At 39.5% G+C, this 27,789-nt stretch overlaps 1 protein-coding gene across 5 annotated transcripts in view; it reads right to left on the bottom strand.

The window, feature by feature from the left end:
* Positions 1–27,789, bottom strand: part of ARHGAP32 (Rho GTPase activating protein 32) — a 199,896-nt gene that overhangs the window by 167,089 nt on the left and 5,018 nt on the right. Inside the window, exon 1 of one of the 5 annotated variants that reach the window (XM_082201340.1) lies at positions 26,432–26,451. The exons of the other annotated variants lie outside the window; for them this stretch is intronic. The gene's annotated coding sequence lies outside the window, so the exon portion shown is untranslated. Of the gene's footprint in view, positions 1–26,431; positions 26,452–27,789 lie in introns of those variants that run through there. 5 annotated transcript variants of the gene reach the window in all.

Raw genomic sequence — 27,789 nt, forward strand, 5'->3', positions numbered from 1 at the left:
TGCTCAATTGTGTAATATATTGTTATATGGATCATTTGTTATGATATTTAAAGTCTGGTAAATATTTTTCCATTAATTTATTTAAATGATTATAATATTAACTGTATGACAATCTAAGATATGGTTTTGTTAAATGTTCTATTAAATTTCATTCATTTGTTAAGTAATTGCCTTTTCAGTTAAAAATTCTGCCCTCAATTCTAAATCTTTTTAAAAAGACCAAATATTCACTCCCATAATTATGTTATTGCTAAGTTCCCTAAAGAAAAAACTGAAAAGGGAGAAAGTCAAGCTACAACAATAACAAGGTTATATATACCCTTGTCCAAATGTGAGGGCTACTAAAATTAAGAAGCTGTGACTACAAATTGTTTAAAATGGATTTTCTTCCCAAGCCAGGCTGGTATTAGTAGTTTTATAAATGGAATTCTTCCATTTATGCCCTCATTTTCTATCATACATACCTATTGCTGAAAAAAGAACTAAAATGAGACACAGACAATAGATAATGTTGTTTCCCTGGTTTCCTACATTATTTGTAACCTCATTCCTATCCTGCTGACAGTCAACCTAAAACATTTTCCAATGCATAGGAAATGCACTAGTGACTGGAATCCATAAGGAACCCTGCTGACACAGATTTAGATAACCACTGGTTCACTGCATATTATGATGAAATGTTCTTAAAATGCTGACTTCTAGGAGTCATTAAACTTCTGCTTCACTAACCTTTCTGGGGAAAGAAGAACAAGAGACAAATAGTTTCTACAGTGCACTAAATTAAGACCAGCTGCTATGCTCCAGCTCTGAAAGCTCTGAATTCCCCTCCCCCAGTCAAATCTTTGCATGTAAATTTTACTATCATTTTTCAACTGAAACAGTGTTTCAGAAACTAGTTCCTAATGTACTTATTTTGGAAATTGCACATTATTACACTCAGAAAGTTAAGAACACCTGGGGGGGATATACTCTAAACAGAGAAATACTTAGTTATGCATTCAAATAACTTTTTACAAGATGTCCAAAATCTTGCTATCCTTTATATCCCCATTCTCACCAGTCTTGCATTATCCCTTGGGAATAAACACATGCAAACCCTTCCCTTCTGCTCTGGGCAAATATGAAATACCAAATATAATTGTGGAAAGGTGACTCTCACAGTGCTCAAGAATAATGTTTGTGAGCAAATGGCTGTTGGTTTCTTTTATCCATATAGTATTTGAAAATGGATATCAGAATTAAACTCTGGAACAGATTTTGTATTATACACTACTTTGCCAAATGGAAAATGATATCCTAAAATTGCATAAAGAAAATTCTGTCATAATAAAAGACCTAAAGCTTGTAAACACATAAAGTAGTTGCATATCAGTTATGTAAAATACAGACTGCAGATTTTAAGTGCTTTGACTTTTTTCTTCCCCGTAGTCAACAAGAATAAGAAATTGTATTAAAATCAGGCTCCAAGTACGTAATAGCACAAACACACTTGCTTTAGGATTCTTGGTGGTTTTTTAATTATTTTATTTCAAGTATACCTAGACATAGTGTTCTGAACACCAGCCTCAGGAAAAATGGAACAAAATATAGAGATAGTTCTTACAGAAGAGTTGTAGTCAAGCCAATATAACTGCTCCAAGAATTACCACTTTGCAATGTGTTAAATCAGGGCTGGGGCAGGACTCTTTGTATACACAGTTTGTTTTCAGGAAACCAACACTTCAATCGTTCCTCTTCTAGGAGTCCTCTTATCAAATAATCCTTCTGTTTTACTTCAAATTACCCATGACCATTCTTTCTACCAAAACAGAATACTTTATCCAGGTTTCTGGAAAGAATCCTCAAGAGCCCCTGAAGTCTTCATCGCACAATGCTAAATAAAAAGTTAGAACGCTAGTTCTAAATCTTTGGCCTTCCAGCACCTGACATTGTCCCACACTTTAGTTCTATAATATTAGATCATAGAACTGTAGAGATGGAAGGGACCATGGGGGTCATCTAGATCAACCCCATCTTTCTGCCCAATGTGGGGCTCAAACCCACAGCCCTGAAATAAAGTCTCATGCTCTACAGAGTGAGCTTCCTACAGCCTGTTTGATTTGATTTCCCAGATTTCCATGGAGTTGTGTTAATACACATCAACCCCTCCTCTTTCCCCACAACCATTCTAATTTCAATTCTGATAATTGATTTACTACTCAATGTGCAGCTCTAGTATTTTTCGGACCACCTGCATTTCATTCTAACCTGCACTCCAACAATAGCCTGGTAGTCTGAATTCCTCAGCATCAAGCCCAGCACACTATGTAACTGCACTTTCTTGTAGATGCACCATGTCTAGGAAACAGAATAGAAAGCTACTACGGTCTTCAGCTTGACATTTTTTTAAGCCTATAAAAAATTATATCCTCTGGGGTCAGTTATACTGAATGAATCGTAATTTGAAATAAAAGTTTGGGATTAAATTTGCCAAGTTCATCTCAAAAGTATACCTTAAAATTATTGGAGACAAAACTTTTCAAACGTCCTGACTTGAGCAATCATTACCTTCATGTATTCATTCTAGTCCATTACTGGCTATGTTTAAAGGCCAAACAACACACTGCATTAGAGCTCTGTGATCTAAATTCCTGCACAAATTTTCACCTTCAAATTTTCACATGCCTTATGGGTCAAATTATGCAATCCTAAACTAATAGAAATCTATCTTTCTGTTCTCTTTGAAGAGTACATACTGCTCAAACTCTAGAATAACGCTAAAAATATTGCCAGTGCTGTCAGACACTAAAAACAGCACAATAGAGAGAGTCATAATGCACCTCTGTCAGGGACTGGCAGAGCTCTGAGGAGAGTGTGGATGAGACAGCGGGGCCAGAGGCTGATCCAAGCATAGGGGGTAGAAATGTATGGGGTTTCTCCCCTCCCACAAGGCAGGAGTCAGAGGTGGAGGATGGGGAGGGGTCTGAGCAGTTGTAGATGGGGAAGGAGGTGCAAGATACAAGGTAAGAGCCAGAGTTGGAAGATGGACAGGATGCACCAGGAATGGGAGAGACAGTGCCTGAAGGGAGTGGGTGGCAGCATCTCCTCTGCCCCTGCAATCTCCCAGGACCAAGAGGGGCTTAAAGAGTAAGAGTGGCTTGACAACTTCCATGTAGAAGGAATTGCAGGTTGCCTGTGCTCACGCCATCAGATGAGGATACTAAAGTTTGTGGGGGGACGCTGGCCACGCTGTTGCTCCAACAGCTCAGCTCGAAGCGCAAGCCCATGGAGGGCCACAGGCCACCAGCCACCTACCCACCAGAAGCAATGTGTGTGCATGTTTAGTGCACCTTAGGAGCAACGGTAAGTTCATGCTATGTCAATAAAGAATTAAATGATGGGCCATTTGTCCTCCTTGAGCTGGATGTGCTCAGGTCAACTTCTAAACACTCCAAATCATCTGGAGGGTTTTCATGCTGGTATTGGAAGATTACCACTACTACCCTACACTGCACCAGAAATACAAAAAAGTTTGCACATAATGCAGAAACATTTCTGTGCAATCTAGGCCAGCCATGTGAATATTCATTCTTGTGAAGCTTTAGCAGAGTGAATTCAAATGAACCTCACCCACAAAGGCATTTTAGGAGAAAAGAGAATAAGAACACTAACAAACAGCCACAGTCTAGCTTTCACAAAAAGGATCAGAAATAGGTACAGACCATTTTGCTTCGTTTTATGAATTTTCTCCTCTATCAGTTCCATCTATTACTGACAAGTGAGACGAATGACCTAGCAATACTGTGCAGGGTTAAGGCATACAAAAAATATTGTTAAAAGTTGCTTTAAAAAGTTAAAAAGGATTTTGCAGGTGCTACTGAATCATATTAAAATATGAGTCCATGGTGGTTTACAGTGAATCAGAAAAATACATTTACCTTATGCTAACAGCTGGAAATATACTCTGGTCTAGTCTACACATGCGGCAGAATGAGGAGGAGGCACACCAAGGTAGAATAGTAGAATTGTAAGGGTAGCCTAGTCCAACAAGGGTCATCTAGTTCAATCCCCTGCAATGCAGGAATCTTTTTACCCAACTTGGGGCTTGAGCCTATGATATTAAGATTAAGAGTCTCATGCTCTACCTACTGAGTTATGTGGGCGTGCTGAACTGCAGCACTCCAGAATGCAATGGGGATCACATTTTTGCAGTGGTGGTTTTTTTCCCCAAAGGAAAATGGTGCAGGTACTCACCATGAAGTTGTTACAGTAACGTTTTTGCTTTTAACATTTTTTAAAAGGTACCAGTATTGCATACCCTTCACCACCCCCAGAAAAAAATGCTGCATTTTTGAAGGCTGGAATAGGCAGATAATGTGAGTTACTGCCAAAACCCAAGGGAACATATTTTTCCTGACAGGACTGTAAATTCCAAAATTCTCAGAGTGAAGCAGCTGCAGGAATTTTTCTGTTAGGGAAACTGGGACATGCACTTCCAGTAATAAGAAAAGAGATACTCTAACTGGTTCTGGATTACCTGCTCCCACGGTCTCACTCTTCCAACACCCCAAGGTAATTATTATTATTTTTTTTGCCTTGGGGAAGGGGGAGGTAATGATAGTTTCCAGGATCAGGACAAATGAACAAACAAGCAAGCACCCCTGCTTAAACATTCACAGCACCCTTATATACATGGCAGCTAATCACACAGAGCAAAAGAGTTGTACTTTTCAAGTGCAATATGATCCCTTGTTTAATAAGAAAGATGAATTTGTGAGCACTGTAAATGCTAGAGAGAACAGCTTAAATAAGCAGGAATATTACGTGCTTCTGCGAATACAACTGAAATCACAGTACTTAATCCCTGTAGCTATTTTTATTTCATTAGAAAATGCAGATTTTAAACAACTAAATCTCCTGTGGATAAAGCTTCCAATCGCACTGAAAGGGACACTGCTTGGCCATTTGGCAATATTCTTTAATCTGCAGCACACACACAGTTCATATTCTATTCTTGTCAAATGTTTTTAAAAAAACCCAAAATGTGATAAATTCCATTTTTAACATGAGATTTTAATGCATGTTAAAATCTACCACTGCACTGGGATAAAGAGTTACTCCTTCAGTTTTCCAATCTAAAACAATAATCCATAAAATGCAACACTTGCTTAGCCATTTAAATGCAAGACCACCTTGTTTTCAGAAAGGATTTGCATAGTCTGAAATTCAGCATTCTGTCATAACCGAATGTATAGATTCATTGTTGTATTTGGGATTATCGGGGGCATTGGAGATCACATGCTTATTTACTTTGATCTCTTTTCACCTTCACCCCATGTTGCAATAGCTCCAAGACCTAACTCTATTAAAAGGCCTCATTTTGCCACAATTCTGAGTTGCCAGAAGGAACTGTTCCATATGCCATGCATATCCAACGAATAGTCATCAATGTCCAGCTGCAGCCTAAAATTGGCCAAGTATGCCTATCTTGCCTCCTCCTTTGATGGCCCAAGGAACAGGGAATGAAAACTTTTTCTGTCAAGATTTTTATCACAACATGTGAAAGGCTTTTTTATTTTTAGGGCAGGTAGGCATTCGCCTCTTGCAGTCCCAGGAATTTCTTAAATATCGTTGGTGATGGAATATATGGTGTGGATGCTCTTCTACCAACAGTGCAAGTATTGTAGAAGATTTAACTACGTACAGTCTGAAACCACATTGGGGCATGTGATCACTAAACATGCAGAAATCCATTCAAAAATAGATCTAACATCACAAACATTTCCAAGCATTTCAATTTGTGGTGGTTTTCTCACACACACACCCCTTTCTTATTTAATAAAGGTACCACTCCACAGTTGCAGTAAAAATCTATGGTCCAAAACAATCATTATGTATCTGAGACATTTCAGGTACTATTCACAAAAAAAACAACTGAAACTGAGACGAGAACAGGAAGAAACTTCCTTTAAGTTTCTAGAAGACATTAGTGTATCTCTAGAAATAAAAAGCTTTACAAAGAATCACACAATCATACATTCTTCCAGCTGACAAATCCCTTTCCTGACAAACATTAAGTTCACCATGTAAGTGAATAGAGCTCATTGTGCTAAATTATTCATAAGCTAATATTAAAGGCTTTAAAATAACAGAACTGTACATGATAGAAAGCAATTATTTCATTTATAGTACCATTAAATCCCAACTATCACTGTGAGGAAGCTATATTTCAGTTCCATGAGGCCTATATCATTTTTGATCTTTAGGTCTAGGAAACCAGAATCCATCTTCAGAAAATTAATCTGCACATCACAACCAAAATGAAAGATTTGTAGCACTAGTACATGTTTCCTTTAATGATAGTGGTGAAACAGAGAGTATCTTTTTTACACTATGCTTTATTCCATGTTATTTTTTTTAAGAGCGGAAGGTAGTTTTCAGGAATCATTTTCCTAAGGTTTTATTTTAAGCATTGTTACTAAAGTATTCACATTTCAATAAGGAAAAAATGCTATAGTATTCAGAATGCCAGAACTCTGAACACAAAAGTAAAAGGTAAAGGTAAAGGTACCCCTGCCCGAACGGGCCAGTCTTGACAGACTCTGGGGTTTGTGCGCCCATCTCACTCAAGAGGCCGGGGGCCAGCGCTGTCCGGAGACACTTCCGGGTCACGTGGCCAGCGTGACAAAGCTGCATCTGGCGAGCCAGCGCAGCACACGGAACGCCGTTTACCTTCCCGCTGGTAAGCGGTACCTATTTATCTACTTGCACCCGGGGGTGCTTTCGAACTGCTAGGTTGGCAGGCGCTGGGACCAAGCAGCGGGAGCGCACCCCGCCGCGGGGATTCGAACTGCCGACCTTTCGATCGGCAAGCCCTAGGCGCTGAGGCTTTAACCCACAGCGCCACCCGCGTAGCTTACTGTTATTAGCATACATTACAGAAATGAACCTTCATGACACGACACTGAATTATTGGCCTACGTTGCTTTGTTTTAATCCTGCTAAAAGTTTTCATTTAAAGCTATGCCAGCCCTTGAAAATGAAAATGGCCTGTATAGATTCAAATTAAATCCAACTTCAAACCCATAAGATAGGAAAAGATAGGGCCACCACATACGTTATGAAAAGGAAGCTGGAAATACAATCATGGGGGTACTAATGCTAAATCCTAAAAACAAGTATTCTGTTGAAAAACTTATCAAGTAAATGTTTAGTCAATTAAAATGCAAAATAAGACCATCCACCCAAGTACTTTTTGCACTCATTAACCAGACACTGGAAGCAAGGAAGAGATTTACTTAGTTACTTCTTGCCAAGCAACTGGGTGGAATACTTGCCTGAAGAATATATCTACAGATTGCAGCACAGGTCCAGGTGGCTATGCTGAAGCCCAAATAATTTTTGTATGAACTGAGCAAGCATATTATTAGCAGGAGGGGGGAAGTGCTTTAGTTTAAACAATTACAGCATTCTGCTATTCCTTATACAGTACTGTCAGGGGTTCAGGAGCAGAGGCGAGGGCAAGGGAGGAAACAGAGAGCGAGGGGGAGGAGGCAGAAGAAAGGATGAGTGATGACGACGACCCGAGATCTCCGAGTCTTTCCAGTGAATCAGAAGATTCACAAAAAGGAGCACCAGTGGCCAGGGCAAGGGGGGAGACTAGGGGGACACCCCAGGAAGAAAGAGCCAGAGGGGACTCAGAGGGGAGCAGTTGGAGATCGGGACCAACGTCACCGCCAGAGAGTAGGAAAGAGGAAGAGCGCCAGGGAGCAAGCGCTGGCAGCTCGCAACAGGAGGGAGGGCACGAGTCAGGAGTGGCCACACCTTCATCGGGGAGCGAAGTGACGGTTAGACGGAAAGTGGAAGGTTGGGCGCGCGCGCCAAGTTCAAATGCACAGGAAGGTGGCGCAGTAGGCAGCCCGGAAAGGGAGCCAGGTCCTAAAGCCCGGCGCAAGGAGACAGGAGAGTCAGGGGGGTCAGCGTCAGAAGAATCCCGGAAGGAAGAGACCCAGGGGGGCAGAGGGACCCAGAGGAGAACTGTCAGGCGGAAAAGGTGGAGCAGGGCTAGGATATTAAGTTGGTGCGCAAGGGGCGGAGACTCAGACGGAGCTTCGCCGATCTAAGCATAAGACGTAGGGTTGCACGCAGCAGCTCGAGAATGGAGACTGTAACTCAATGAAGACTTTTATTTAACGATCGCTGGCTAGCGTGATCCTCTGTGAGCTAGGATCTGGAAGTAACCCTGACAAGTACATAAAAATTCCATCAGTTTTAGTCACTGCATCTGTTTGCAGGAGGGTTATTAAAGGATTTGAAAGTTGGTTAGACCTTCCCTTGATTTCCTTTTAATAACCAGCTAAATGACAGAACAATGAAACCATTACTGGAGACACTACTCTAACAGTTTTACAGCTGAGATACTTTATTTCATGATAGAAGCTACATTTAATGATGCTGCCATCATAACAAATACACACCTTCAAATGAGTGTTGTTCATACAGAGTTTTCATGAAGCACTTAATAAGTCTTAAAAAGCCTAACACAATGAAATGATTAGACTATCAGTAGTGTCAATGACATTCGCTTCCTCCCTCACATACCCTCTAGTTTCAGAGAAACAAAAACTGATTTCCAGATTCCAATTATAAAGTTTCTACAATACATGTATTAAAATTTCAGCAAGATATTTTTATTCTTAAACTTCCAGGCTTTCCACTTCACAAGGTACATTTGTTTTATGAGTGAATGATCATTTAATGTACTTCAATGCATTATCGATTCAGTGGTGAAAGCTTATAGGCTCTTTGTTCTAAAGCACATAATATAATTTATAGGAAAGTGCCAGGGATCAAAGCCAAAAAAATTAATGTGCAGAACAATGTATGGTGGGGAAAGGGTTGCTATGAGATACATACCAGCCAAATATATAGATGTATTTCTGGCTGATTTAAACGTAGGTACATTATGTCAGGGAAGGAAAAGCTGCACATCAAATGCTATGAACCAAAATATATTTTGTATGTAAGCTATATTTTATGTATCCTAAAAAAGTGAATGTTATTGGAATGTTTGCAAACTGAAATAAAGTTGACTAAACCACTGTTTCCTTTAATGTCATCCAAGCTTCCAGATTCAAAACAAATTCAGAAATACATTTCTGAAAATGACTAGCTTCATAATTAGCAAGCATCCCAGTTTTATAAGAAAAGCATTTTTGTAGCATCTTTACTTTGCATTCAGACTTGTTGCCTCTGTGCCATAAAAGAGATTAGAATTTTATTTATTTACAGTATTTATAAAACATTTTCAATCCCCAAACAAGGAACAAAGTAATGAAAACAAACACAGAAAGCAATATACAAAAACTGCAAAATCATATACAGTGGTGCCCCGCAAGACGAATGCCTCGCAAGACAAAAAACTCGCTAGACGAAAGGTTTTTTCATTCGCGATTTGCCTCGCAAGACGAATTCCCCTATGGGCTTGCTTCGCAAGACGAAAACGTCTTGCGACTTTGTTAAACCGTTTAAACCGTGCTTCGCAAGAAGAAAAATTCGCTAGACAGCAAAAATTGCGGAACGAATTAATTTCGTCTTGCGGGGCACCACTGTATACAAGACCAATAATTTTCCTACCTTCTCACATTCTTCTATGGTTACAGATTAGCATTGGACCCATATTCATCTTGCATGATAATCATGTTCAAAGCCACTAAACTTTCCAAATGATTGTTTCTTAAAATTCTATAGAAGGATCACCTTATTGATTCAAATGTACAATTCCCAACTTACTAATCACAGTTTAGCAGCCAAGAATGACCAATGGGTCCCCTCCTCACCACTTGTGATCTTGTTTAAATCTATAGTTATTTCAAAATCTTTGTTAGTAAACTGATATTAAATCATACTTCCCTAAGAAAAGCTTACATTTCACAGCACAACATCTCCATGTAATGAAAGCCATATTCCTTCCATGTTTTAATCCAAAAAATGCATGTGAAATGCAGCACAAGTGCACTTTAGCTTCTGTTACACATTCAGCCCAGCCCTAATGTTCAGGAGCTTGTTTTTTCTTAAATTCAGAGAACTGTGGAACTAAAAATCTATTTAAAGGACAGAATGTTAGACTTGGACTGGGCAGACCTGGGTTAGAACCCACACACAAATACATAAAGCTCAATGGTCCACCTTCAAATCTAGGAGCAATCACACCAATTCAACCTAACCAACCTCACAGTCTTGTAATAATAAAACTGGATTCCTATCTTATTACTGATATGTGTAAGTAACTCTGGGGCCCTTTGTTTCCAGACCCTTTATCATCTTGGTTGTCCTCCTCTACACATGCTCCAATATGTTAATATCCTTACACTGTAGTACCCAGAACTGGGCACAGTACTCCAGGTAAGACCTAACCAAATCAGAATAGAGTGGTAGTAATAATACATCCCTTGGTCTGGACACCATACTTCTGTTGAAACAGCCTACAATTGCACTAACTTTTTTTTTTTTTACTTTTACATCACACTGAAGAGTGAACTAATTACATTTTAAACAAAATTTTTTTGCCTGTGTGATGAAAATTGAAAGGACATACACACACACATGCACATGGTCTTGAACATGAGAAATCATGTGCAAAGAATCATTTTAAACCCACCCCATCCAAGACACAAGAGACATCCTTATACTATTCCTATATAAGCAGAAATAACAATTGTGAAAGCATCCCCATTAGTATTTGCTTCCAATTTATATTTAATTTCAAATGCCCAACAAAAATATAACAATAGTGTTTTGATTTGGCCTTATGCGTATTTTGAGAAAGCTAACAGAACATGAAGTAAGCAAGTATTAAAAGTAAGTCTAAATTAATATTTGTAAAGTAGTAAAGCTTTAAAAATGCTAAACACTGTTTTATACTTAATAGCAGCAAATACAATATTCTGAGGCTGTTATCAAGTTCCATTTATACTTGCCAAACACATGGGGGCAGTTGACAACAGCATTACAGATCATGTACAACTGTTCTCAAAGGATTTCAGAGAGACAAGTACACTCGTTTGCAATTCAATAAACCTCTCTTTCTCACGCTCAAGTGGTGACCTCTTCTTATATACACACACAAGAAGCTACAGCCAAAACTGGAGAATCTCCGGTCCCAATCTACATTTCAAAGCCCACAAACAAAACAATAATAGGTCTTACATTATTAAACATGCTTAATATTTACATCCATTCATATGATCTAAGTTTTTATGCAAAAGACTAATCAAGAGAAAGAGGTAGTGCATGTTAATACAAAACATGGTATATCAAACTGGCTCTGAACCACTATTCACTTCTACCACTGCCCAACATGCTGGAAGATGGAAAGAGCAGAGGACAGGGCATTAAGTAAAAATTTCCTTCAGAAATCTATATGGGAAGCTGTGGCACTGTCAGACTCCCTAGCAAACAACTGTGGAAATGGGGAGTTATTGGGCGACATTCATGCATAGTAAGCCAAACTATCTGGATTCCTGAGGTTTATTGGAAATAAGTGAAGTTCTGGTGCACCCTGCCCAATCACTCCTTCTTAGGCTCCTCCTGTGGCACAAGCAAGGTAAACAAACCAGGATGCCTTGGCTTCCCATTGTGTCTCAACCACAGCTTCTGTTGGCTTGCTGCTGATGGCTAAAATAACTGCAAATGTGAATATTTTAAACCTTGGCAAAACCGGGCGGTGAAGGGGACATGGTGGCCTACATCCAATGAAGAATTCACCTAAGGAGGCTTTGGACTGTTTTCTGAACAGCAATCTTCTCACTCCACCTCATTACATGATAAACCATTGTAAAAGAGAAGTGAGTGAGTGAGTGAGTTATTTGTTTGCCGTCCATCTGACTGGGTTACCCCAGACACCCTAGGTGGCTTCCAACAAATTAAAACATACTAAGACATAAAACATTAAAAACTTCCCTATACAAGGGCTACTTTCAGATGTTTTCTAAAAACTTTAGAAGACATCTTGAAAATTCTAGCACTTTGGATCCCAAAGTGTCACACTGATCATGGTAGAGCGAAAAGTAAAGCTACAACCTGGTGAGGCTACAACCACAGCTAGTCAGTTTGGTGTGTGATCCTTACACTGTGCAAGGTCTCTGGTTCAAGACGTGGTCAAGTCCCCTATGGGGATGATGCCACCTATATAGGGAAGGGCTGTGATTCATTTGAAGAGCACATACTGTACAGGTCCTAAATTCAATCCCTAGCATCTCCAAGTCAAATTAGGATAGATTCCTGTTTGGAGAGCCACTGTCAGACAGAGTAGACAGCACTAAGCTCCCCACCCAGAATCTCATCTTTAGCTTTCATAGTCAGATGCAACAGAGCATCAGAAGAAACATTAAGAGAGTTTTCCAGGGTAGAATTAGTCTCCAGGGCTATACCTAATGCACTGTGTTGTTGTTTTTTTAAGAAAAAAAACCTTAATATAGACCACAAGTTTAGAAAGCTCTGCCTTGAACCAATCTGGTTTATAGGGACAAAAACAACAGATTCAGAATCTCTGGTAATCAAAAGCCTTCTCTTTGCAATACATATCTCAATAGCCAGTATACAGCAATTAGATTTATATGTATAATGTTTATAATTTATAATATAAATTATGGGTTGTATGCAATGTTAGCCAAACTCAGAGTAGACACATTGAAATTAATGACCATGAGTAACTTTGGTCCATCAATTTAAATGGGTCTCCTCAGTGTAGTACTTAGCTGATATGACCCAAAAATTATACTTACATTCATAATATCATTTTATATTAAAGATCCTTACTGCTTTTAATTCTTCATGCTCTTTTAAAAATCCAGGACTCATTATTTGTAACAAAATGAAGCAATGTCAAACTTTTTTAAACAATCTATTCAATTGTACATGACATTCATAAAAGATTTACTCCTTTAGTCCTATTTCCTATTCATTCTGCTTCGAAGTAACCTTTGGGGCTATTTAAAGAAGCAATTAATTTTCAAGTTATTTGGAAGAGATCTCCCCTACTACATACATCAAAGAAGGTGATATCCTTCAAGTGACGCTATCGCTGTTTCCTCCAGAGCCTGGACATTTAAAAGAATGACTCAAGCTTTATAAATGCAGCTTCAAATGTGAGAATCTTTCCATTTATGAGACTCTACATAAGGACAAAATAAAAAGATTTTGTTGAACAGAACTCATGAAAATAAAAAATGCCACACTAAGCAATGGTCTTTTTATAGTCTTTTCACTATATTAAGCAGTCACAAAAGGTTATAGGAATGTCATTTGATCAACAATGACATCTGTAAAGAGATTAAAGGCCTTCATAAAGCTCAAGTAATATGAAGGAGATGACTTGCAAGAATTAGTTGTCACTGCACTGCTTATTTCACCCTCTGATAAACACAAATAGCTTGTTCTACACAAGCAAACAGTACACTAAAATATGAACATTAGCACATGTTTTTATAAAGCATGCACAAAAACATAAATAAAAGAAGCCTAAATGATCAATAATGTAGGTACCTGTGAGAAAGCTGAACACTTGAGTATCGATGAAATTTATTCCACAGAGAACAAACACAAGACAACTCCATACTCCAAAACAAGGATTGAGCAAGACATATGCAGCTTCTGCCCACTGACTGCAGTGATACAGATTTTATTTCCTACGCTTCATAGCTAAAACTTAAGTGCACACACTGTATGTGAAACTTTACTTTGGAACTTGGATATCCTAGTGGGTGACCATTACATTTCCCATTTCAAAGGAAGATGATTTACTTATTCATTTGATGCTTTTATACCCTGCACTTCTACTGCTACTATTGTGAGTTCAGGGCACTTTCAACATTAAAAATTAAAGTGCAATAAAAGCAATATAAGACAGACGGACAGACAGAAAAGAGTAACTTAAAACAGGGATTAGTCACTAGTACTTCATCAAATGTCTGTCAAAACAAAAATGTATTCAACTAGTGGCAAAAGGCCAGGAGAGAGGGGGACAAATAGACCTCCTGAGAAAAAGTCTGAGAGCTTAGGTGCAACCACATAACATGATATCTTAAAGAGAGGACAAGACAACACAGAAGGTGCCCTGGACCAAATCCATTTAGGATTTTTTAAGAAAAATACTCAACATTCAGTGTTATGCTGTAATGTTTATAGGAATTAACCAGTCAGTGTGAGTTATGGGAAGTGGTGATGAGCAAAAGTCCTTGGCTCACAACTGGAAAATAATCCTTTTTTTTTTTTACAGTACCTTTTCTGAACCATCCATTATTCTATGACCTGGATATGCTTTTGCAATATAAAGAACTGGGCAAGCAATGACACTTAGAAGCTTATTTATAAACTGTAAACCGAGTACTAGTATGATAGGATTAAAAATTTATCAAATAATTCATTTTTTATCAACTGCAGTGTTGGTCAACTAGCAAACATGAATTTAACACCTCACAAAGCTCATGCCGTTTTAAAACCCTGTAGTGCTCAAGTGTCTAGTTGCAGTCATTTATGCCATTTTAACATCAGAGAGTCTAAGAAAATTTTGGAAGATTTTGGTTCTGTGATCCTTCTATCAACCAGGCACATTGTGCTGCTAAAGAACCTATACAAATCTGGCTCTGAGCACAGTTCAGAAGTGATGGTGCTAACCTTTAAGGCCCTAAATGGTCTTGGCCCAGTATACCTGAAGGAGCATATCTACCCGCATCCTTCAGGCTAGACACCAAGATCCACCTCCAAGGACCTTCTGATGGTTCCCTTACTGCAGGAAATGATGTTACAGGGAACCAGGCAGAAGACCTTCTCAATAGTGGCGCCCACTCAGTGGAATGCTTTCCCATCAGATGTCAAGAAAATAAACAACTATTTCACTATTAAAAGACATATGAAGCAGTGTTAGAAACTGGGATAGAAAAGCTAGGAGCCAAATGGCTTCTGGGACCTGGGTTGTGGGCACCAAAACAGAATGTCTAGTTACCAAGGGGGCGGGGTCAGCAACACTTTTTATTTATCATTTTGATAAGCATGAATTAATACGCAATTCACGTAAGTGACACATTGTTATCAGAAATTGTTAATACATGTTTAATTTGGTGTTGACAATTAAAATATTGGTACCATACTTCAGTTTTCAAAACACTACTCTCTGTTAAACTCCTTAATATATTGTCTATCCTTAACATATACTTCAAGCCTTCAAAGCACATACATTTCAGCAATCCTTGAGCAAAAAATGGCACCCAGACTTTTTGAGGTGCTCACAAATGGAAAATCCGCTACTACTGCCCATTATATTAACAAAAAGAGGTCTCCAGTGTTGGCAGAGCTGTTGGCAGGGAGTAGGATTGCAAAGTTGCAGTGGAACTTTAAGAGGAAACATCACATTTAACTAACTGGCAAATCTTAGACCCTAAGCTTTCATTCTTTAAAAAAATAGATAGATTAAGATAAAACCACTGCATGAAGTGTTGATCTCATTGTTAATAGCAGCAGCACTTGTTGGAACTACACTGGTATTCCTTACATTTAAGCATTTAAAATTTTCATCACCTGCAGAAACACCACCCCAAAGCAAAGGCTTTTGTTCATTACAAAATCACTTTAGGATAATTGACGAGACAGCAATTATAATTGTTATTTTAGGAATGCACTCCCCAGGGAGGTTCACATGGCGCCTTCATTATACACCTTTAGGTGCTAGGCAAAAAACATTCCTCCTCAACCAGGCCTCTGCCTCACTAATATTCTAAATCCTTTTAAATGTATGGGGGGTATTGGTTTGGTTTGTTCTTCTTGTTTTTATAACGTATTTTTGTGTTTTTATCTTATATTTTTATGGTGTGAACCATCTTGAGATCTTATGGAAGAACAGCGGTATAGAAATATTAAGAAAAATAATAAATACTACAGGGGAATTTAAGACAAAGGTACATACATCAAGCACTAGAGACATACAGAAAAAGGAATTCCTTAAAACCTACAGCATTAACAGATCTGGACACTTTCCTTTGCTTACAACATCCAGCATCTTCTAAACTAAGGGACAGGGTCATACATATATATATGTATATATATATATGTATGTGTGTGTGTGTATGTGTGTGTGTGTGTGTGTGTGTGTGTGCTCAGTACAAAGTTTATAGCCTCTCTCCCTCTCCACATGTAAAGCTGCTCCCTCCATTTAGTACCATATTCATTTGAGTCTAATGTGACATCAAATCTAATGTGCACCTCAATTTTCAGAGCCTTGAAACCAAAAAATGTATTTGCTGGTGAATGTAAATGTGCCATCAGATCTAATACGCACCTTAATTTTCACAGCGTAATTTGTCCCAAAAAGGTGAGCATTAGATTGAGTAAATACAGTATTTTTCACTCCACCCAACCCCACCAAATAATACCCTCTCCTACGGTGCAGATATAGCTTAAGGGCTCAGAATCTGCCTCTCTCCCTGAGAATATATTCCAAATACCTCCCAGTCAACCAGTTCTGGCCACTTTATTCCAAGATAAGGTAGATATTTTTAAGAACAAGGAAAGCTTGCTTTGTAAGTTTATTGAGTGGAAAACCTGGAGTGGATTACTGTGCAAGGTGAAATAACTATTAGCTCAGCTTTGGTACTGAGAATCAATTCCTAGACTAATCATTTACTCACAGAACTGCCTTCCTTAATTCAAAGTCTTTGTGTGTTGCCCATGAAAACAAAAAGGAGTTGTAAGAAATGGCTATGTATTTTATTAAGCAAATGGGAGGAGCAGTTCCTACTTTCTAAAGAAAAAAGGTGTTGATGTTTATCTGCATAAGATAGGACATCATCTTTTTAGTCCTTTGGAAGGACCAGCTGCAGTTGCTAATTAACTGCCCTAAGATCACGCTGAGATCTTGTGATGAAGGGTGGTATATAAATCTAATAAATACAGTGGTACCTCGGGTTACATACGCTTCAGGTTACATACGTTTCAGGTTACAGACTCCGCTAACCTAGAAATAGTACCGTGGGTTAAGAACTTTGCTTCAGGATGAGAACAGAAATCGTGCTCCAGCGGCGCGGAAGCAGCAGGAGGCCCCATTAGCTAAAGTGATGCTTCAGGTTAAGAACAGTTTCAGGTTAAGAACGGACCTCCGGAACAAATTAAGCTCTTAACCCGAGGTACCACTGTATAATTAATTGAAGTTTGGCACACACAAAAAGCCCTCTGCACACGATGGGAGGCACATAGCTCCTTAAAGAATGGAGAAGCAGGTTGCAGTTTCTTAGCTGCAGATGCTCAGCCTCTCTCCGTCATCTGTCTGTTCCACAGCTTGTCATGCACAGAAGGGTCCTTGTTCTTATCTGTGCAATGTTGGGAGTATGTAGGTCTCACCAATTAATGTCTCCAGTTCCTCTCAGTTTCCATTACCTCTCATCCTCTGGCATGAAAAAGGTTTCCATCCTTAATCTTCCCCTGGCTCGGCTCGCCCATCTCCCTTTGGAGTCACTGTTTGCTTTTGCTTTCTTTCCTCTCAAAAGTGACTAATGTCACCAATCTTTATTGCTGAACAAACATCAGAAAATGAGGTTTGCATCCATTCCATCAGACCTAATGTTTGTAAATAATAATAATAATAACTTAACCCTAGAAGTTCTCCACAAAATAAGAATGAGAGATATGGTACTGGTAGCAACTAGCTTTTCCCCCCATATCCAAACCAAATCTGTGGTGCCTGGCCCAAGCTTCTTTATGAAACTGTTGGCATTTTAGAAGCCTTTTTTGCCATGCCTAACTTATTAACCATTTCCAACTGACTATGGAGTTTTTTCCTTATAAGAAAGACACTGGGGTGAAGAGAAGGATGACTGAAGCAAGCCAGCATTGCAACTGACAGGTACATCTGTCAATGCAACAATGCCTTACATTGCTACGGGCTTGCAGTTCAGCTCCTGTTAAGTAGAAGAAACCTCAATTACTGTTTTTGATAGATACTGGATAATTCCTGAAGCCCTGCACGTATTCCACATATCATATGAAGAAGGGCCATTACCTTGGTGTGGAAAATATACTCTGGATGCAGAAAATCCCTGGGTCAACCCCCAGTACCCCCAGGTAGTTATGAGAGAACCCCGTCTAAAACCCTGTAGAGCCACTGCCAGTCAATGCAAAGCAGGGATATGAAGCTGGATCCAGTGAGTGGACCAGATCCTGAGGGCCCCATGACAGGGCTTTAAAAGAATGTTAGGCAAGTCCATGGAGGAGAGGGTTACCAATGGCTACTTGCCATGATGGCTATTCTCTGCCCTCACAGCTGAAGGCAGCAATGCTTCTGAATGCCAGTTATTGGAAACCACGGGAGAGTGTGCTCTTGTGTTCAAATCCTCCTTGCTGGTTTCCCACAGGCAACTGTTCAGCCACTGTGAGAACAGGATGCTAGACTAGCTGAGCCATTGGTCGGATCCAGCAGGATCTTATGGTCTTACTAGTTCAATGATGTTCACGGCCTCTGGACCAATGCAAAGTGTGGGGATACTAATGCCAAAAGCTTCATCTCTGGCTTGTGGTTCCTTTCCTAGCAAAGAACAGATCCAATGTGCCTGTTTGAAATACCGGACTAGGATCCTAAGAACCAGGCCTGTGTAGTGCTTGTCTGAGGCCTGGGGCAGGAGTCTTGTTCTTGGCATGACAGTGTAAATCTGGCAGGGGGCCCTGGCTGGCTTAGCCCTCTGAGGCCCAAGGCAAGTGTACCCAGCTGCCACCTCCTCTACACAAGCCTGCTAAAAACTCCTTTAGACACAGTCAAAAGCTTGTGCAAATTTACTGTAATGTGTTTTGTTTTTATTTTCTTTTTCACTTTTCCTTTGAACACATTTCTTCACACAAACTACATTTTGAAACTGCCTTAGTTTCAAAAGGTATTTCCCATGTGCAGGGTCAATGAACTGCGGCCATATTCAGCAGCCAATATATCTAAAAGCCTGCTGAAACACAGTAAAACAGCCTCTGAGCAGATGCAGTGTCCTTCCCTTTACACTAAAAAGTGCAAACATGCCCCCATCCCTCTTCCACATAGCATTGAGAATAACTTATAAAGTAGGCATCCTATCTTTAGAAATTAAACATTGTCCTCACCTCCCCAGAAAATATTCCATACTCAACAGTACGTCTCCCAGTAACTATACTGGTTTTTGTTTTGCTTATCTTCTATTTAGGGAACTGTGGAAAAACACATCGAACAGTCAGTCTGCTTTTCTTTCTGATGTGACACAGCTCAGAATGTGCTCATACATAATTCTGTGCATAACTACTTGCCTGGGAAAGTTGTACATCTCCAAGTTTGTGTTCCCTAGCTCTAAAGTGAGGTTTTATGATTAAGAATATTGACACAGCTTCCCACCCATTGAAAACCGTTAACAGACACAAAAAGTATCTGCCTTAGACTCAACAGCTGGCCTTGAGTTTATCTCTCAACCTCCATGTTCCTTGCTAGTAAAATAGGAGTATTAATTGGTTGCCTTTGAGCAGGTCTTTCTACACTTTTGCTGGTCATGGGAGATGGAGGAGAGAGAGAGAGAGAGAGAGAGAGAGAGAGAGAGAGAGAGAGAGTGTTTGTAGATAGAATCCATGAATCCATAGTAACTCTGATCTGAACTGGTCACTCTAGTGTATGGAATAGGTAACTGGCTCCATCCTTTGTGCCACCATTTTGCATCTTACTTTGTTTGATATATCTGTGCTCCAGTAAAAACACAAAGGAGATCATTCATTTCTGAGGTCTGTTCATCTCCGATATCACTTGACACAGCAACTCTTGCTTAGAACATTTCACCTAATCATGAACACTCTTGAAAAACAATGCACAATTGTTTTATGAAAAGCAACAGTGATCAAATTCAATCCTAACTGCTACTGAAACAGTCATCAGCTAGTGTACATTCCAAATCAGACCATAAGCACTACAGAAATGCACAGTGCAAAAGCGAAGACACTTGCATAAACAGTGATTCACACTGGGCTTTGTGTGTTTTGTTTGATACCGAAGAGAAAATACAAGAATGAGCAAAGAACTCATTACTTCTTTCCCTGCTGTTTTTCAACATGTGTCAATACTAAAGGGCTTCATCTTAGAAAAAATAGCAACATTCCTGCAGAAGGTCAAATATGGAATGATGGGCAAAAATTAATCTTATTAAAATGCCCCTTACTCTTTCAAAACAAAAGTACTTCCACAACCTGGGCTCCATTACAGAGGCCTTTTCCTAGTTAATCAGATCTCCTTCGGCAACAGAGCACAATGTAAGGTTTTGGATGAGCAAAGTGAGTAGGGGGCAGGAGTCTATCACACAGTCCTGGTCCCTAACTTGCTTCCAGTGTTAAAAACTCTCATATATGTGTGTGTGTTGTTGTTTAGTCGTTTAGTCGTGTCCGACTCTTCGTGACCCCATGGACCAGAGCACGCCAGGCACTCCTGTCTTCCACTGCCTCTCACAGTTTGATATATATATATATGAGAGGCACCAAGTGGCTCCTTAAACCAAGGTTATAGTTGCTAAAACGGAATGTCTAGTTTGCCCTTTGGGGGCAAGGGGGCTCTAGAGTCTTATTTTTTCACATGACCAAATATGTCAAGAAAAACATTTCTCAATCTAAGCACAGGTCCTCAAAGGACTTCAGAAATCTGAAGAAACCTTTTTATTGAAAACACCCTGTGCTTTGGAGTGTGAGAATGTTGTTTATTAAAGGGGCATTCATTTTGTCCAAGTAAGTTTATGCCATTAACAGTTTTTAATAAGGACATTAAAACAGGAATATGCAAAGAGATGGAAAGGATGATCTCTTGTCTCCTGGCAGTTATTCCAATTCTTCAAACAATACATTCTTCAGATGCACAGCCACTAAGATTCAAAGGTCACTGGAGTCTTTGTATCCAGTTGTATGGTAGTTAACAAACAAACTTTTGTTCTTCTTTTTCTCAATGGAATAAGTTGCAGCCACAATAATTGAGTTCTGCATTCAAGGCTTGCATATGCATAATTTAGCTACAGGACTCTGGATCCCATTTATACTTAACAGAGTCACCGATTATAAATGAATCTCTTATATTTTACATGCACATGAATGAGAAAAAGAACCCAGTGTGGCTTCTCCCTGAAGTTCCTTCAGATTATTTGTTCTCTATTTTTAATGCACTATATTCTTCTACTCTTTAAATTAGAACTGGCAACTCTACCAGGATTTAACTATTGTCTGTAATAATCAAGAAAGTGATTAATTCTTTTTGGATGAATTCATTCCCATTATGTAAATAATATAAACATAAAGCAAAGAATATCAGAGAGAACAGCAGCCAAGTATGCAACAAGCTGCTACAGTGCAACTGCATAGCTGATTTCAGATATTGGTGGTAATATCTGTAAAGTACAAAATATATTTTCTAATGATATACAGCAGACAATTGTGCTCCAATTAATTCAGACACTCTAAGCAGGACATGGATCCAATAAAAAGTGGGGAGGGGAATGTAATTGTTTCAGATCTATACTGGTTGACTACACAATGGAACAAATCAAGAGAAATCACACATTTCACAAAATAAAATGGGGTGGGGGCATAAATGCAACTGCTTCAAAGCCATGGTATATTCCAGGCATAGGCAAACTTGGCCCTCCAGATGTTTTGGGACTACCACTGGTCCTGTTAGCTAGGGATCATGGGAATTGTGTCACCAAAACATCTGGAGGGCCGAGTTTGCCTATACATGATATATTCTCTCTAGTGATGGTATCCAGAAGTCTAAAGCTCAAAATCAGCTGAGGTGGCCAATGGAGGCTAAGATCAACAGAAAGGACTCTCTAAGGTGTGCTTGAAGGAAGAGGAAGTAAATGGAAGGATCACTGATCTCCAAGGACAAAGATGTGGAAGGAGCTGCATGCACTCTTATATTGTTTCCACCCTTCTCCAAAATAGGAACTGTGTGCAACCTGACTGTTGAGGGGTCAGGCTTATAGCTCAACTTGATACCTATCTACCTTAAAATACACAGCTCTTCCAGGCAATATTAATTTCATCCTAGAGTACAAAAAGAACATACTAAAGTGCTCTCAGAACTTACACCTTATTTGAGAAATCCTGAAGAACAGGTGAGGAGCCACAGAATTGGGAAAGGCCAAATTTCCCGTGCTTCAAAAAAGTGAAACGGGGAATCTGGGAAACACCATAATTCAACAAAATAGTTGTGTGTATTGGGAGGTCGGAAGAACCTTAATTTACAATACAAAATTGCCAACAATATGCAGAGACTGAATATTATAATTTATTAAGTGGTTTCTGTGTGCACTGAGCTTCACACACCCTAAGAGAGGTCAAAATAATCTCCCTTTTCACAGATGTAGAGCTGAAGCTGATGATTATTTGCCATCCAGAGCATTCATCGAAGTTTTACAATGTGAAACAAAGGCTTTCTGGTTCACAGGTGTGAGAGGAGTCTGCCTTTAATTCTTACTGGCCCAACTTACATGAATCATATAAAGTTGCAGGTTTCTTTCCTACCCTGTATTCATTCTTCAGTCCAATCTCTAGTTCACAAGTAACAAGTAATTACACTCTTGCAAGAAAACTGGCATTGTGGCAATTTTAAGATTCCAGAATGCTTTCTTAGTTCTCCAAAACCTACTGCAACTAAAACAGAACACTTTTTAACACAAGCAGGGGAACCTTAAATGTATTTTCTCTGAAGTCCACTAAGCTCAAAAGATACGGTACTTATTTACTAGTAAGCACGGTTAAAATTGCAACCTATGACTTCAATATCCTAATCACACATACTGGACTGTAAATCCCACTAACCTCCACAGGAGTACTAAATTTTCACATTTATATCTTGCACACTCTCCCCTTTAGAGCTCCATTAGTGCCATAAGATAGGATCAAGCTGTACCTGTGGTATCCTTTTCCCAACAAATCCCATGCAAATATAGCAGGGCATAGGGCAGAAAGGTTCAAAGGATTATTTTTTAAGAAAACACACTGTTTCTTCTTTAAGAAGAAAGCCTTGCTTATTTTAAATGAGGATTGCACACAAGGATAAGCCGAGACTCTCTGAAAGTTAAACTAAACCCAGCAGAAGTCTGCCTTTCAGCCACATAGAAGGAAGAGGGAAGAAACCAGTGCCTCACTCAGATTCTTGGAATCCTTCTCATATAACACTAAACTATAGTAAACAGGGCACAGTAACGGCAGGACCTGTTTGCCAAGTTTCTCATACTGGAAAAAAATACAGTGGGCCCACCACTTGCATGCTATTTATTTATACTATTGCAACCTGTGAGAGTTCCAAGGCCATTGCACAACCCTCCCAGAGCCTGGTAAATAAGTTGGAGGACAAGGACTGCTCCAGACAGGTAGAATGGTTGGGGGTGGTTCTTGTGGTTCCTGATTTTGCATGATTTTACCTTTGTGCATGGCCCCCCAGAGCCCTTGCGTAAGTGGTGGGCCCACTGTATACAAAAAAATCCAATACTGTCATACCGCTTTCTTGAGATTGTAAGTGATACCAAAAATACTAAAAAAAAAATCAACATGCTACATTATATTTCTGAACTTTAGCAAAAACTTTGCAAACAAGCCACTTCTGCTACTTCATAATGTCTCAACAACAAATCTGAGAAAAACAAGCCAACTTCAAATCTTAGTTTATGAAGCTGGTTTGTTTCAATAAACCATAGCTAGGACTAATCACAGTTTGCCTGGGTTTGGATACAATGCTAAACTGTGGTTAATCAAAGTGAAAAGCTTATCAGTTAGCTCTGTTGGTTAGGGCATGGTGCTGATAACACCAACGTTGCAGGTTCTATCCCCATACAGGCCACTTGCATATTCCTGCATTGGCTGAGGTTGAACCAAATGACCCTCAGGGTCCCTTCCAACTCTCCAATTCTATTATCACAGGTGCTTCAATTCTAGAGATGCAACCATGTATCTCACTACAATCATCCCCTGAGTTATCCTGGTTTTGTTATGCCATCCAACTACGTAGTTGCAATCTGCACTGAGTCCAGTTCTCTTACATATCTGATTCCATTAACTAATCTGCAACGAAGTTCCACCTTATGTAGAAATAAAAACAGCAACTACTGTACTAGCTCTTGCTTATGCAAAATCCTGGACACTTACTTGTAAATGAACATGAATGGCATTTGACTTAAGCTCAACTTTGCTCAAATAGGATGTCCAAACAAGTGTACAAAGAAGTGCAACTTTAGGCATCATATCTTGCTCAGTATCCTTGCAAGTGCACAGAAACAAAAAAAATGGTCCCTAGACAAATAATTTGGTGTGCGAAGTCTCAAGAGCCACTCAGTTTTCTAGATGATACTAGGCTGTGTAAAGGCTCTAGTTAATCAAAATGTTTTACTATAGCTTATGTTTGTATGTTTAAGGAAATCAATTACTTTCAAAGAAGAAAATTACTTAAATCAGTCCTTTCTTAATCATTTGAGGCTGCACTCCTACACACATTATCCTGGGGCTTACAACTGAGTAGTCATCCCTAGGTTTGTGCTGTAAACCATTCTGATTTAAAATTAATATTGGATTCTAACCATACAGCCTCTCTCTTTGCTTGGGATTGTTGGTACCACATCATAAATCAAACCTTTCCCCTGGGGAAGGTTTGGCCCACGCGTCCCATTTTTAGACCTTCTTTCTACTGATCTATGATTGCTCATCATTTTTTATTTGAATTGCAATCCATAATTCCCTGTATGGCTTTTGCTTCTTTCCTGGTAGAAAGAGTCCTACTGGTCCTTCCTACTGTTCTGCTGCTGGGATACATTTGGGTGTCAAGAGGATTTAAACTACTGATAGCTTTTAAAAAGCTTTTGAAGAAAAAGCAAATGTGATCTTGCTCAGGACCTCCGAACAAAAGTCATTACTTATTTGTTCTCAAGGTTCTATTTACTGCAACCACAACCCTTGGGGCAAAGAGCCAAGGAGACACGACATCTGGGGTCCTTGCCCTCTTCACAGTAACTGCAGACCTCAATACAGCATTAGGTAGAGGCACAGAGGCAGCAACAGGGGGCACAGTAGGTACAACTCAGCAACACATCACTCCCATGTTGCCAATACCAAAATTGCATAATCTGTAAACTGTTATTAGATGTATTCTTTTGTTAACCTGATATGTGGGTCTCCAATTAAGAAGCAATTTCTGGTAATGGTTATGAGGATTTGTGTTTATCTCAATTACTGAGCCAATGAACATTTCAAAGACTGACATAATTGGAAAAGAGTTGCTGTTACTCTTACATAACATGAAATGCAGAATTACCTCTACAATGCTAGGAAATGAATGAACTTTTCCTTGATTTTTGGTGTTTAAAGCCAGTATCTGAACTGCGAAATTTAATGGGCATGCAAACTATTCTTGATGGCCACAAACTGCTGCAGAGCCCCAACCCAGATCTCAACACATTCCAGATCAGGGACACTCTTGCTACGTTCTCTTCAGAGGTTTAGCCCTCAGGGGAAGCTCAGAGCAATTGTTTTTACAGGCATCAATTACAGCCATCCTATCCACTGGGCCACAAGAGCCTGCTGTGACTATGGGCTCTGCCTCTCTATGATTTTGTGTGTGGGAAGAGGTGTGGACTAAATAAGATGCTGTCATTGTAGATTCATTCTATAACCACAGTTTGAAGGTGCCTTCTGTACATGGCTAATGTGGGAGTGTCATCCATATAAAAGTTCACAGCTGGTGTATGGCAGCAGAGTTGGCAGAGGTGTTGGTAAGGTTACATTGTCCTTTGTTGCTACAGCTATTCTTTCAACTTTGCTGCTGAGAGTGCACAGGATGATAGCAATGTTATGCATCATTAGCTCTCTCTAGGGGTTTTCAGTATAAAGGAATGATAAAATCACTCTGACTATCATTTTATTAAGTAGATTTAAAGGACAGCTTGTGTTAGCTTTGAATGTCAGTTACTAAAACAAGAGGTTTCCATTCAACAACACACATGGAACATGTGCATCTACAATTATTCACAAGCTTGCAAAGCATGAGAATTTCAGAAGAAATCACAAAAGCTATTTCCATTTCCATTTCAAAATAAAGGCTGAGTATAAGTATTCATTTCTGAAGAGAAAAGGCAACATCATAGCTTTACATAAGAAGAGCCGTGAATGATCAGGCAAAAGGCCCATCTAATCCAGCATCCTGTTCCCATCATGGTCACAAGACCAGAGTGCAGCACCACTCTGCCCATTTGTGATCACCAGCAATAGAGGCATACAACTTCTGATCCTTTTAACAACTATAACAGTAGCCATGATCCAGCAACTATTTAACTAAGTACATACACTAGCTGGAAGGGAGGGCAAGCTGCATAGTAAAGCAGAAAACTATTTTTTTCCAACTCCTGTAACGAACCAGCAGACTGGAAAAAAATATTACCTTGTGGTGCAAGGGTCTGAACCTGAAGAACAGCCTACATATAAGCAGCTGTTAGCCTAGCCAGTTTCACTCCTCAGCAAAACTCTAAAAGAAAGAAAAAAACAAGTGTTCTTCAACACTCTGCAGATTAGCAGTGCACCATTCAAACAGGGCCCTGGCTGCTCACCAGCCAACTCTATTTACACAACCAGTTAAGATAATAGGTGTTGTAGTTAAGATCATAGAATCATAAAATTGTAGCACTGGAAGGGACCCCAAGGGTCATCTACTCTGACAAATAAGAGAGTTTCCTATGGCGACCATAACCTAGATTTGCCAATCAGAAGGTCGGCAGTTTGAATCCCCGCGATGGGGTGAGCTCCCATTGCTCAGTCCCTGCTCCTGCCAACATAGCAGTTCAAAAGCACGTCAAAGTGCAAGTAGATAAATAGGTACCGCTCAGGCGGGAAGGTAAACGGCGTTTCCGTGCGCTGCTCTGGTTCACCAGAAGCGGCTTACTCATGCTGGCCACATGACCCGGAAGCTGCACGCCAGCTCCCTCGGCCAATAAAGCAAGATGAGCACCGCAACCCCAGAGTCCGTCACGACTGGACCTAATGGTCAGAGGTCCCTTTACCTTTAACCTAGATTTAAAGTGCAATTTGGCACCTAGCTTATATATCTGAGCTTCTAAAACTGACTTCAGTGTACAGTGGTACCTCGGGTTATAGATGCTTCAGGTTACAGACTCTGCTAACCCAGAAATAGTACCTCAGGTTAAGAACTTTGCTTCAGGATGAGAACAGAAATCACGCGGTGGCAGCAGCGGGAGGCCCCATTAGCTAAACTGGTACCTCAGGTTAAGAACAGTTTCAGGTCAAGAACGGACCTCTGGAACAAATTAAGTTCTTAACCCGAGGTACCACTGTACTTTCCCTTCCTATAAATGCTAGAGACAGGGAACTTGCATAGGCTGAAAATATAGTAGGCTATGAGGTTAGGATGAAAGACAGAAACAAACACACACTTTGTTGAGCAGTCTTCCAATCAAAACCGGTTTACTGCAGCAGTGAACTGCCTCTTAATTCATTTAAACTACTTTGACCAGGAAAAAGTCATATTTCAATACACTTGTGTACATACACCTATGGCACAATAAGAACCAGAATTTGATATCTGCCAATCTAATAAAAACCTGAAGTATACTTGGAATGTTGCAGTTTGTACAGTCAAAATACACTCAAAATTGAATTTTATTTTTACCTTCAGATTGTTCTAATAGGTTCAAATTAAAAAGCATGTGCCCTATTCAAGCAAATTAAGTAAAGTTCAAAATCTATTTCTATGCTGTTTGCTTAGAATTTTGGTATATTGTTTGC

This window comes from Podarcis vaucheri, assembly GCF_965113315.1.
Source record: "Podarcis vaucheri genome assembly, chromosome: 15".
NCBI classification, from domain to species: Eukaryota; Metazoa; Chordata; class Lepidosauria; order Squamata; family Lacertidae; genus Podarcis; species Podarcis vaucheri.